Source organism: Mastomys coucha, chromosome X, assembly GCF_008632895.1.
Source record: "Mastomys coucha isolate ucsf_1 chromosome X, UCSF_Mcou_1, whole genome shotgun sequence".
Lineage (NCBI taxonomy): Eukaryota > Metazoa > Chordata > Mammalia > Rodentia > Muridae > Mastomys > Mastomys coucha.
The window spans coordinates 104,615,413-104,625,267 of record NC_045030.1 but is presented as its reverse complement, the minus strand read 5'-3'; the positions used below and the strand labels follow the sequence as shown (position 1 = coordinate 104,625,267).

The 9,855-nt window shown below is 38.7% G+C and overlaps 1 pseudogene; it reads right to left on the bottom strand.

Moving 5' to 3' along the window:
• Positions 1-2,880: 2,880 nt before the first annotated feature.
• LOC116093934 lies at positions 2,881-3,752 on the bottom strand (annotated as a pseudogene).
• Positions 3,753-9,855: the final 6,103 nt, after the last annotated feature.

Here is a 9,855-nt window from a genome sequence, read left to right as displayed (position 1 = left end):
TATTTTCCCTGAGACAATTACAATAAATAATCTTGCTTTCACAGTTTTATTCAATATGGGCATGGAGTTCCAGCCACTTGGAGAAAGAAGAACGAACCACCCAAACTGGAAGAGAAAATGGTCCCTGTATGTTGATGACATGACCTTATATGTGGAAGAATCCTAATGAATATACACCAAAAATTAAACTTAGTGAATGGAGTCAGTCAAGTTGCAGAATTTAAGATCAACACACACGATACTGGCATTTTTACACTCTAGCAATGAACAAACTCAAAAGGAAATTAAGAAAAAAATTCCATTTATAATACCATAAAAAGATTTCAATATTTAGAAATAAACTTAACCAAGGAGACAAAAGCCTATAGCCTGGAAATCACAAAACATTATTATAAAGAAGATAAAGAAGAGATATGTAAATGGAAAGATTCCATGGTCATAGATTAGAAAACTTCATAGTAAAATATCACTATTACCCAAAGTGACCTATGGTTTCATTGTAATCTCTATCAAAATCCCAATGCCTCATCTTAGTCCTCAGATTCATAGCCAATTAGAAGGGACTCCAAATAGCCAAAAAATGAAGAGAAAGAATAGCAAAGTAAAAGAACTCACTTTCTGATACCAGGATATCCTACAAAGCCTCAGGAATCAAAATGAGCCAAATGATAGATACATAGTGTAATGAAGTAAAATTGAGAGTCTATAGACAAACCTTTTTTTTTCTGGACTATGGGCCAGCAGTAAGTAGCTCACCTAGAATGCACAGGACACTGTGTTCAATCCTTAGCACCAAAGACACAGATACAAAGAAAAGAAGAATTGAAATGTACAGTTATGAATGTTGCAAAAAACTTGTGCTGGGTTGCTCTGCCTTCTCAAGATGTGAGTCCTTGCTTTGTTCAGTGTTTCCATGCTACATATACTATCCGCCCATTTAGTCACTTTTCTCATGATCAGATAGACTATTTTAGTATCACAGTGTTCTGCTTTGATTAACCCTTATTTTACTTAGTAATGGTCCACAAGTTCAAAAGTAGTGGTACTTTCATTTTGGATATGCCAAAGAGAAGTGATAAAGCACTTTAAGTAAAGAGGTGAAAGTTCTGGACTTAAGAAAAAATAAATAAATAAATACATAAATAAATAGAAAACAACAACAAGGAAGTATTTTGAAACTGCTAAGATTTGTAGTAAGAATGAGTCTCTACCCATGAAATTGCAAAGAAGGAAAAAGAAATTTGTGTTAGTTTTGCTGTCACACCTGAAACTACAAAAACTATGGGTGCAGCATGACAAGTGCTTGGCTAAAATAGAAAAAGGAATGGAATTTGTGGCTTGGTATTATCCTAGTTTTCAGGAGTTCACAACAGCCTTACAATTCATCCCTCTGGAATGCAGGAGGAACTACTCTATACCATTAAACTTTTATGCCTGAATTTATAAGGACTTAATGGGATAAGTTATAATTTCACTCTATCCTGCAAAGTTTAAGTTAACCAAAACTGATATCCCGGTGAATCTGGGTCTGTGCCACTCTATACAGGTGAGTATTGACTGAAAGGAAACCTCTTGCTAGACTCAGGCTGCTACTACTGACCCTGAGAGTCAGCAGTCAATGAATTGATGTTCCTTCCTAAGGTAAGGATATGTAGATTGTAATCAACTGTAGAGCTGAAGCTGCAGCTTGGGACTAGCAAGGCCCTGGATTCAGTCCCCACCAGTTCATTGTGATAAAGAAGATATGGCAGAATTCGTGGCTATGGGAGTATGTTGTGGAGGTCCCTCATATCACAGGAGATCAGAAAAGCAGAAAGCAGTTGCAACTAGGAACTAACCTATACATAATCTTGAAAGCCTGTCCTAATACCAATATCTAGACCCCCCCCACACACACAAAGTTTCAATGGCCACTCAAAGAAGCACCACCACCTGGGGGACAAGTTTCAAAACACAAGCATGTAAAATCATGTTTATGATAGGAAAGTAGAAATGGAAATGTCTAACAGGTGGGTGGGTGGGCAGAGAGATGAGGGACATGGGTGTGTATATATTCTCAACATATAGCACTTACTTGCATGAAAATTTTAAAATTAAATTCATTTTTAAATTGACCTAATAAAGGACATTTTAAATTCAAAGCATAACAGCTATAATGGAGCATTAGAAATAAACCAGTATTTTTATTCTTAAAATACAGGTTATAGGGATAGGATTCTAACTTGGGATATCACTCAACTACCATGCCATGAGCCCTAAGCTTTATACTAGGCACCTCCCACACTTTTTTTTCTTGATTGCATCTAGTACAAAGGATATCATTTGGGAATATGCTTCCAGGAATTATTCCCTGTCTGGTTATCAAACTATACAATATACAACAGATAGACTGAAAACTGAGCAACTGTCAACTTTGATAACCACTTAGAAAGATGGTTAGCTACTCTGAATGTAGTCACTGTCCGCGATGACAAAGTGTTCTGTGTATAAATGCAAACTGCTCTTGTTTCTGAAGGTGCAAAGTTATTAAAACAAAGTTGGGGATGAAAAAGATGGCTCCGTGAATAAGAGCATGGACTGTTCTTGAAAGAGACCCAAGTTCAGTTCCCAGCACCAACACTGGATAGCTCACATCTGCCTCTTGCCAGCTCCAGAGGATCTAAAGCCTTCTTCTGAACTCCATGGGCCTACACACTCATATGCACATACCCGCACTTAACCACACAAAAAAGCATGTGTATGCATAATAAAAATACAATAAATCCTTAAAAAGACGGAGACAATGTGTTAATGATGGGACTAAGTAAAAGGTCTTATTGCTGGGCTCAAATTCCCATGGGCAATAACTACCTTGAGACAAGAAAGATTAGGTGAGGTATTTACAGCTTATATAGAATAAATTATTTTTTTGTTTTGACTGGATGTGAGATTTACTACTGAAAAGAGAGAGTCACTGTGGATATCCTTAGGAGTACAGGTCCTCCCACCTGTCCAGGGGACCTGGAATGTGAATATATTTGACCTCACAGCCATCAGAAACGAGCCACTTCTCAGCTACTATGTCTTTAAATCCATCTGCATTAAGTTTAGTGAAGGCTTGCTTCTTTGAGATGTAGATCTTCTGGATCCAGGGAACTTGAGCTTAGCTACTACACACAGCCTCAATCACATGTTCCTTATTCTGCAGTTTGATGCAGATGGACATGATGACTTGGCCAATGTGCCCTGGAGCTTCCCTGAGGCCTAAGCATACCTATATGGAGCTTGTCAGTCCCAGTACAAGACATCTTGTTGATGCAGATGACAAGGAAAAGGTAGAGCTTCATTTGGCTATGAAAGCCACCCTTGCCACAACTTTTTACTGTGCACTTGTTGGCATAAGTACAGGTCATCTTCCAGGCCTTCAGAGAAGAGTTGCTCATATTTATCTGACACCATGTGGACACAAAGTAAGAATTCGACCACTTGTGCCTTCTTCTATCCAAAGTCAAAGATGCAGATCTTGGTATCAGGGATGGCTTGGAATAAATGAGAGTTGAAGTATTGCTTATTCTTACAATACTGGCAGGACCAGCCTGGGAAGCGGTTGCCCATGAACAAGAGGATCTTGGGTGGTATATCAAAAGGAAAAGAGAAAAAATTATTTCTAAGCATGACAAACATCCACATAATCCTAGTAGAAAGATCCAACTTCTTCTGGTACAAAATATGTTTGCTAATTGTACCAAGGCAATTAAAATGGCAGCATCATGCCTGGTGGATTAAACATTGGTCCACAGGACAAAAGACAGCTATATGAGAAATAAGTGCCAGTTTAGGCATCAAAAGTCAAACAGCTAGGTGTGATGGTTTGGTCAGACTAGGCTATATCATGAGTACAAGGACAGCTTGGGCTCTGGAGTAAGACCTTTTCTCAAAGAAAGAGAGAGGGAGAACAGGGACATAGACATAGAGACACAGACACAGAGACAGACAGAAACAGACAGAGACAGAGACAGGGAGACAGACAGGAAGGAAGGAAGAAAGGAAGGAAGGAAGGAAGGAAGGAAGGAAGGAAGATAGACAGAGAAGAAGGAATGAAGGAAGGAAGGAAGGAAGAACTTAATTCTCAAAAAAGAAAGAAATTTATTTTCAAAAAAGAAAGAAAAGGTAGAAAGAAATGAGCTTCCAGTTTCTGTCTGCGCCCCAGAGCTGACCCTGTGCCAAGCTCTTCATACCCAAATCCTGCTGGGAGAGAGTTGGTCTCCCAGGAGTGCTGACACACCTGAGAGCACAGGTAAGACCACCACTTCTGCTCAACTACCTAGCCCAAGAGGGACTCTCCCAAAGCCCTCAGGATACAGGAACTGAGGAACAGCCAGGGCCAGGATCCTTCCAGATTCCATCTGCACCCTGGAGCAGACCCTGTGCCACAGCTCTCCATACCCAAATTCCTTCCGGACACAGCTGGTCTCCCAGCACTGCTGACACACTGGCTTATAGGAAGGAAAATCCACAGTCAGTGACAGCAGGACCAGCTAAAACAAGATAACCAGATAGCCAGAGGCAAGTACAAGAACATAAGCAACAGAAACCAAGGCTATTTGGCATCATCAGAACCCAGTTCTCTCACCACAGCAAACCCTGGATACCCCAACACACTAGAAAAGCAAGACTCTGACTTAAAATCACATCTCATGTTGATGATAGAGGAGTTTAAGAAGGACATAAATAACTCCCTTAAAGAAATACAAGAGAATACAGGTAAACATATAGAAAAAGAGGAAACACAAAAATTCCTTAAAGAATTATAGGAAAATACAACCAAACAGGTGAAGGAATTGAACAAAACCATCCAGGATCTAAAAATGGAAATAGAAACAATAAAAAAAAAATCACAAAGGGAGACAACTCTGAAGATAGAAAACCTAAGAAAGAGATCAGGAGTCATAGATCATCAACAGAATACAAGAAATAGAAGAGAGAATCTCAGGTGCAGAAGATACCATAGAAAACATTGATACAACAGTCAAAGAAAAATGCAAAATGCAAAAAGCTCCTAACCCAAAACATCCAGGAAATCCAGGACACAATGAGAATACCAAACCTAATAAGAGAGTGAAGACTCCCAAAGTAATGGGCCAATAAATATCTTCAACAAAATTATAGAAGAAAATTTCCCTAACCTAAAGAAAAGATGCCCATAAACATACAAGACACCTACAGAACTCCAAATAGATTGGACCAGAAAAGAAATTCCTCCTGTCACATAATAATCAAAACACCAAATGCACAAAACAAAGACAGACTATTAAAAGCAGTAAGAGAAAAAGATCAAGTAACATATAAAGGCAGACCTATCAGAATTACACCAGACTTCTCACCAGAGACTATGAAAGCTAGAAGATCATGAGCAGATGTCATACAGCCCCTACAAGAACACAAACGCCAGCCCAGACTACTATACCCAGCAAAACTCTCAATTACCATAGATGGAGAAAACAAGATATTCCATGACAAAACAAAATTTACACAATATCTTTCCACAAATCCAGCCCTACAAAGGATAATAGATGGAAAATTCTCAACACAAGGAGGGAAACTACACCCTAGAAAAAGCAAGAAAGTAATCTTCTTTCAACAAACCCCAAAGAAGATACAAACATACATAACATAATTCTACCTCTACAACAAAAATAACAGGAAGCAACAATCACTATTCCTTAGAAGCACCTAAAGAAATGTTCAACATCCTTAGTCATCAGGGAGATGCAAATCAAAATAACCTAGAGATTCCATCTCACACCAATCAGAATGGTTAAGATCAAAAACTCAGATGACAGCAGATGCTGGTGAGGTTGTGGAGAAAGATGAACACTTCTCCATCTCTGGTGGGATTGCAAGCTGGTACAATGACTCTGGAAATCAGTCTGGCAGTTCCTCAAATAGCAGCCATATTTATAATAGCCAGAAACTGGAAAGAACCCAAATGTCCTTCAACAGAGGAATGGATACAGAAAATGTAGCACATTTATACAATGAAGTACTAGTCAGGTATTAAAAACAATGATTTCATGAAATTCGCAGGCGAATTGATGGATCCACAAAATATAATCCTGAGTGAATCAGTCACAAAAGAACTCACTTGGCATGTACTCACTGATAAGTGGATATTAGGCAAAGAGTGTGGAATACCCAAGATACAACTAATGGACCACATGAAGCTCAAGAGGAAGGAAGACTGAAGAGTGGATGCTTCAGTCCTACTTAGAAGGGGGAGCAATATAATCAAGGGAAGTAGAGGGTCAGAAGGACTTGGAAGGAAGAGAAGAGGGAGAGGGGGAAAAGAGGAGCAGAATCAGGTATGGGAGGAGATGGAGGAGATGTACAGAGGGACAGGAAATTGAACAGAGGAATGTAGTCATGGGGGACGGGGAGGTGGGGGTAGCAACCAGAAAGTTCCAAATACCAAGAAAGCAAGAGCCTCCCAGGACCCCATGGGGATGACATTAGCTGAAATAGCCCACAAAGAGGAGAGAGAACCTATAGAGACCATATCCAGAGGTTAGGCATGCTGCCATCACCTCCCCCGCCCCCAGTTGAGGGACGGGGCCACTCACCCATCTCCAAAATTTTAACCCAGAATTGCTCCTATCTAAAGGAAATATAGGGACAAAGAGTGGAGCAGAGACTGAAGGATAGGCCATCCAGAGACTGCCCCACCTGCCACATGCAGACACCAAACTCAGACACTATTGTGGATGCCAAGAAGTGCTTGATGACAGGAGCCTGATACAGCTGTCTCCTGAGAGGCCCTGCCAGAGCCTGACAAATGCAGAGGCAGATGCTCACAATCAATCATTGGACTGAGCACAGGGTCCCCAATGGGGGAGTTAGGGGAAGGACTGAAGGAGCTGAAGGGGCCTTATCTGCTATCAATGGGAGGGGAAGCCCTTGGTCCTGTAAAGGCTCTATGCCCCTGTGTAGAGGAATGCCAGGACAGTGAGGTGGGAGTTGGTAGGTGGGTAGGGGAGCACCATCATAGAAGCAGGGCAAGGGGGATGAGATAAGGGGTTTGCGGAGGGAAAACTAGTAAAGGAGGTAGCATTTGAAATGTAAGCAAATAAAATATCCAATTTTTTTAAAATGAAAGAAAGAAAAATAAACTCAGTTATTATTTTTCATTTATTTAAACTTATTTTAAGTGATCCATAAAAAGAAAATGTGTACATATTAATGAGATATCATATACTTCAGTACATGTACACACTGTATAATATTTAAATCATGTTTATCTCTTTCCTCATTATCACTTCTTAGTAAAAACTTAAAATATTTTCTTCTAATTTTCATGTATAGTATATTGATGATGATCTATAGACACACAACTATGTAACAGTACAGCAGAACTTTCTTCTAAGTAACTATAACTTAGTGACCCTTGTCCAACCTTTTCCCATTTGAGCATCTCTCCCCAGCTTTTGGTAACAACTTGTATGAGATCATTTTTCACTGGACTCTACAAGAGCAGAAATCATACGGTGTTAATCTGTGACTTGCTTGTTTCACTCACTTAACATAATCTCCAGTTCCATCTGATTGTGTCACAAAAGACAGTATTTCATTCCTTTGTATGGCAGAATAGTAACCTATCATATAAATGCACCATACTCTCTTTGTACATTTTCATGTGATGTACACTTTGGCTGTTTCTAGTTTTTAATTATTGAGAATACTGCTTCAATGAACGCGGGAGTGCAGATGTCTCTTCAGCATGGTAATTTCATTCTCTCTGCTTACATACTCAGTAGTGTGACTGCTAGAGCAAAAGGGATTTCCTTTTAATGAATGCCATTCAGAAGAAAATGGTAAATTAAGCAGATTAAATCAGTAGAAGGAGCACTCTTCCAGAACACAGGAATCAGCCTGGAAAGGCTTTAGCAACCTGGGACAGGCAGATTCCTTGAATAAAGCTGGACAGTGTTAGTACTCACAGTTGGGCAAAGGCATGAACAAATAGGGTCTTTAGACCAATTTAAAACAGTTGGAACCTGACCCAGATATAAATCAATAGCCCTTCGAGATAGACAATGGCATATCAACACTTGCAGAATTCCTATAAACCTCCAAACTTATAAATTCTCTGAAGGCAAAAACAACTTACATTAATATGCACTGCCTGCCTCATGCCAAGAACAGAGCAAAGGAAGTTGTACTTGACTTTACAGCAGAAGTAGAAAAAATTCTAAACTACACCCTTAGATTTGCCATAAGAAACCAGCCCTGCTAGGAGTGGTGGTCCATGTCTTTAATCCCAGCACCTAGGAGGTAAGGGAGGGTGGATCTCTCTGAGTTTGAGGCTAGCCTGGTCTACTAAACTAGATCCAGGACAGCCAAGACTGTTACACAGAGAAACCCTGTCATAAAAAAAAAAACCCACCCAATCTGGTATTTTTTTACAACAGCTCAAATAAACTAAAATACTGATTTAGAACCTGGACATAAACAAATCTTGTTCAACTGTGACATCATCTTTTCCTAACAATATTTAGTACTTGGTGAAGCGCCAATTATTTGGGGGAAAGTATAGTTATCTGAGTGAGCTGTAGAATAAAATAATCATGCTATCTCCGTATGATACAGTAGAAGGTGAGCAATGTTCATGAAATTCAAGTATATTAAACAGGTCATATAATGTACTGATAATTATACGTATTAAGCAACTTAATTTAAACTTCTTCAAGATGTGATATCAATGGAAAATGACTGATATGAGAAGCTAGATGAAGTTAACAAATTAATATCATAGTCAGTTTCATATGAGCTTATCATAATTTTCAAATAATGGTAGACAAAGGGAAAATAATCAGGTTAATATAAAAATATTGGTATGTATATAATGGCTTTATAAATGGATTAACTGCTTCAAGTCTATATTTTACATAGAATCCTCCAAATGTGGGATATATTCATGCTATTATTTCGATAATTTGTCTGCTGTACAACTGCTATATTAAATGTAACTGCTCAGAAAAATACAGCAGACTTCCTTTAAGGGAGACTAGGCTGGCCAAGTTGGTGGTACATGCCTTTAGTCCCGGCACTACGAGTTCAAGGACAGCCTAGTCTACATAGTAAGTTTCATGACAGCTGGAGCTACATAATAGAGACAGAGGAAGGTTTGGGCCAAGGTCCTGGAGGACTTAGTGGAAAGAGCTGACACAAACATCATGAAGACATAAAATAAAATCATAAATAATAATCAAAAAAGTAGAAATGAAGAAAAAGTAAATATAGAAGGAAATAGCCAGATGGTAGATCTAAAACTAATCATGTCAATAGTTACATGACACGAAAATTATCTAAACACTGCAACAAAAAGCAGACACTGTCAAAATGGATTTTTAAAAAGCAAGACATAGCTCTAAACCTGTCTATAAGAAATTCACATTAAAACATTAGCACGTTAAAAGTAAATCGAGCCAAAAGAAATATGGGATTTAAGCACAAAGAGTATTAACAGGTACAAAAAGGGACTTTTCAGAATGGTAAAAAGTCATATCATCAAGACACTAACATCCTAACAGTCTATACATCTAACAAAAGCGCTTCAAAAAAAAATACACAAAGCAAAACCTTCACAGAATTGAAAGAAGAAATAAGTACAACACTTTTAGTCCGAGCTTTCAACATGCTTCTCCTAATAATCAATAGAACAAGTGGAAAGAAAAATCACTTAAGTCGAATATTTGAACAGCTTTATTAGCCAACTTAACTGAAACTCATAGCAAACAATATAGGATATGCATAAATTCCAAGTAATCATGTTGGTAGGAAGCAGGCTTACCAAATAACAATAGTTTATGGACAAGGTCC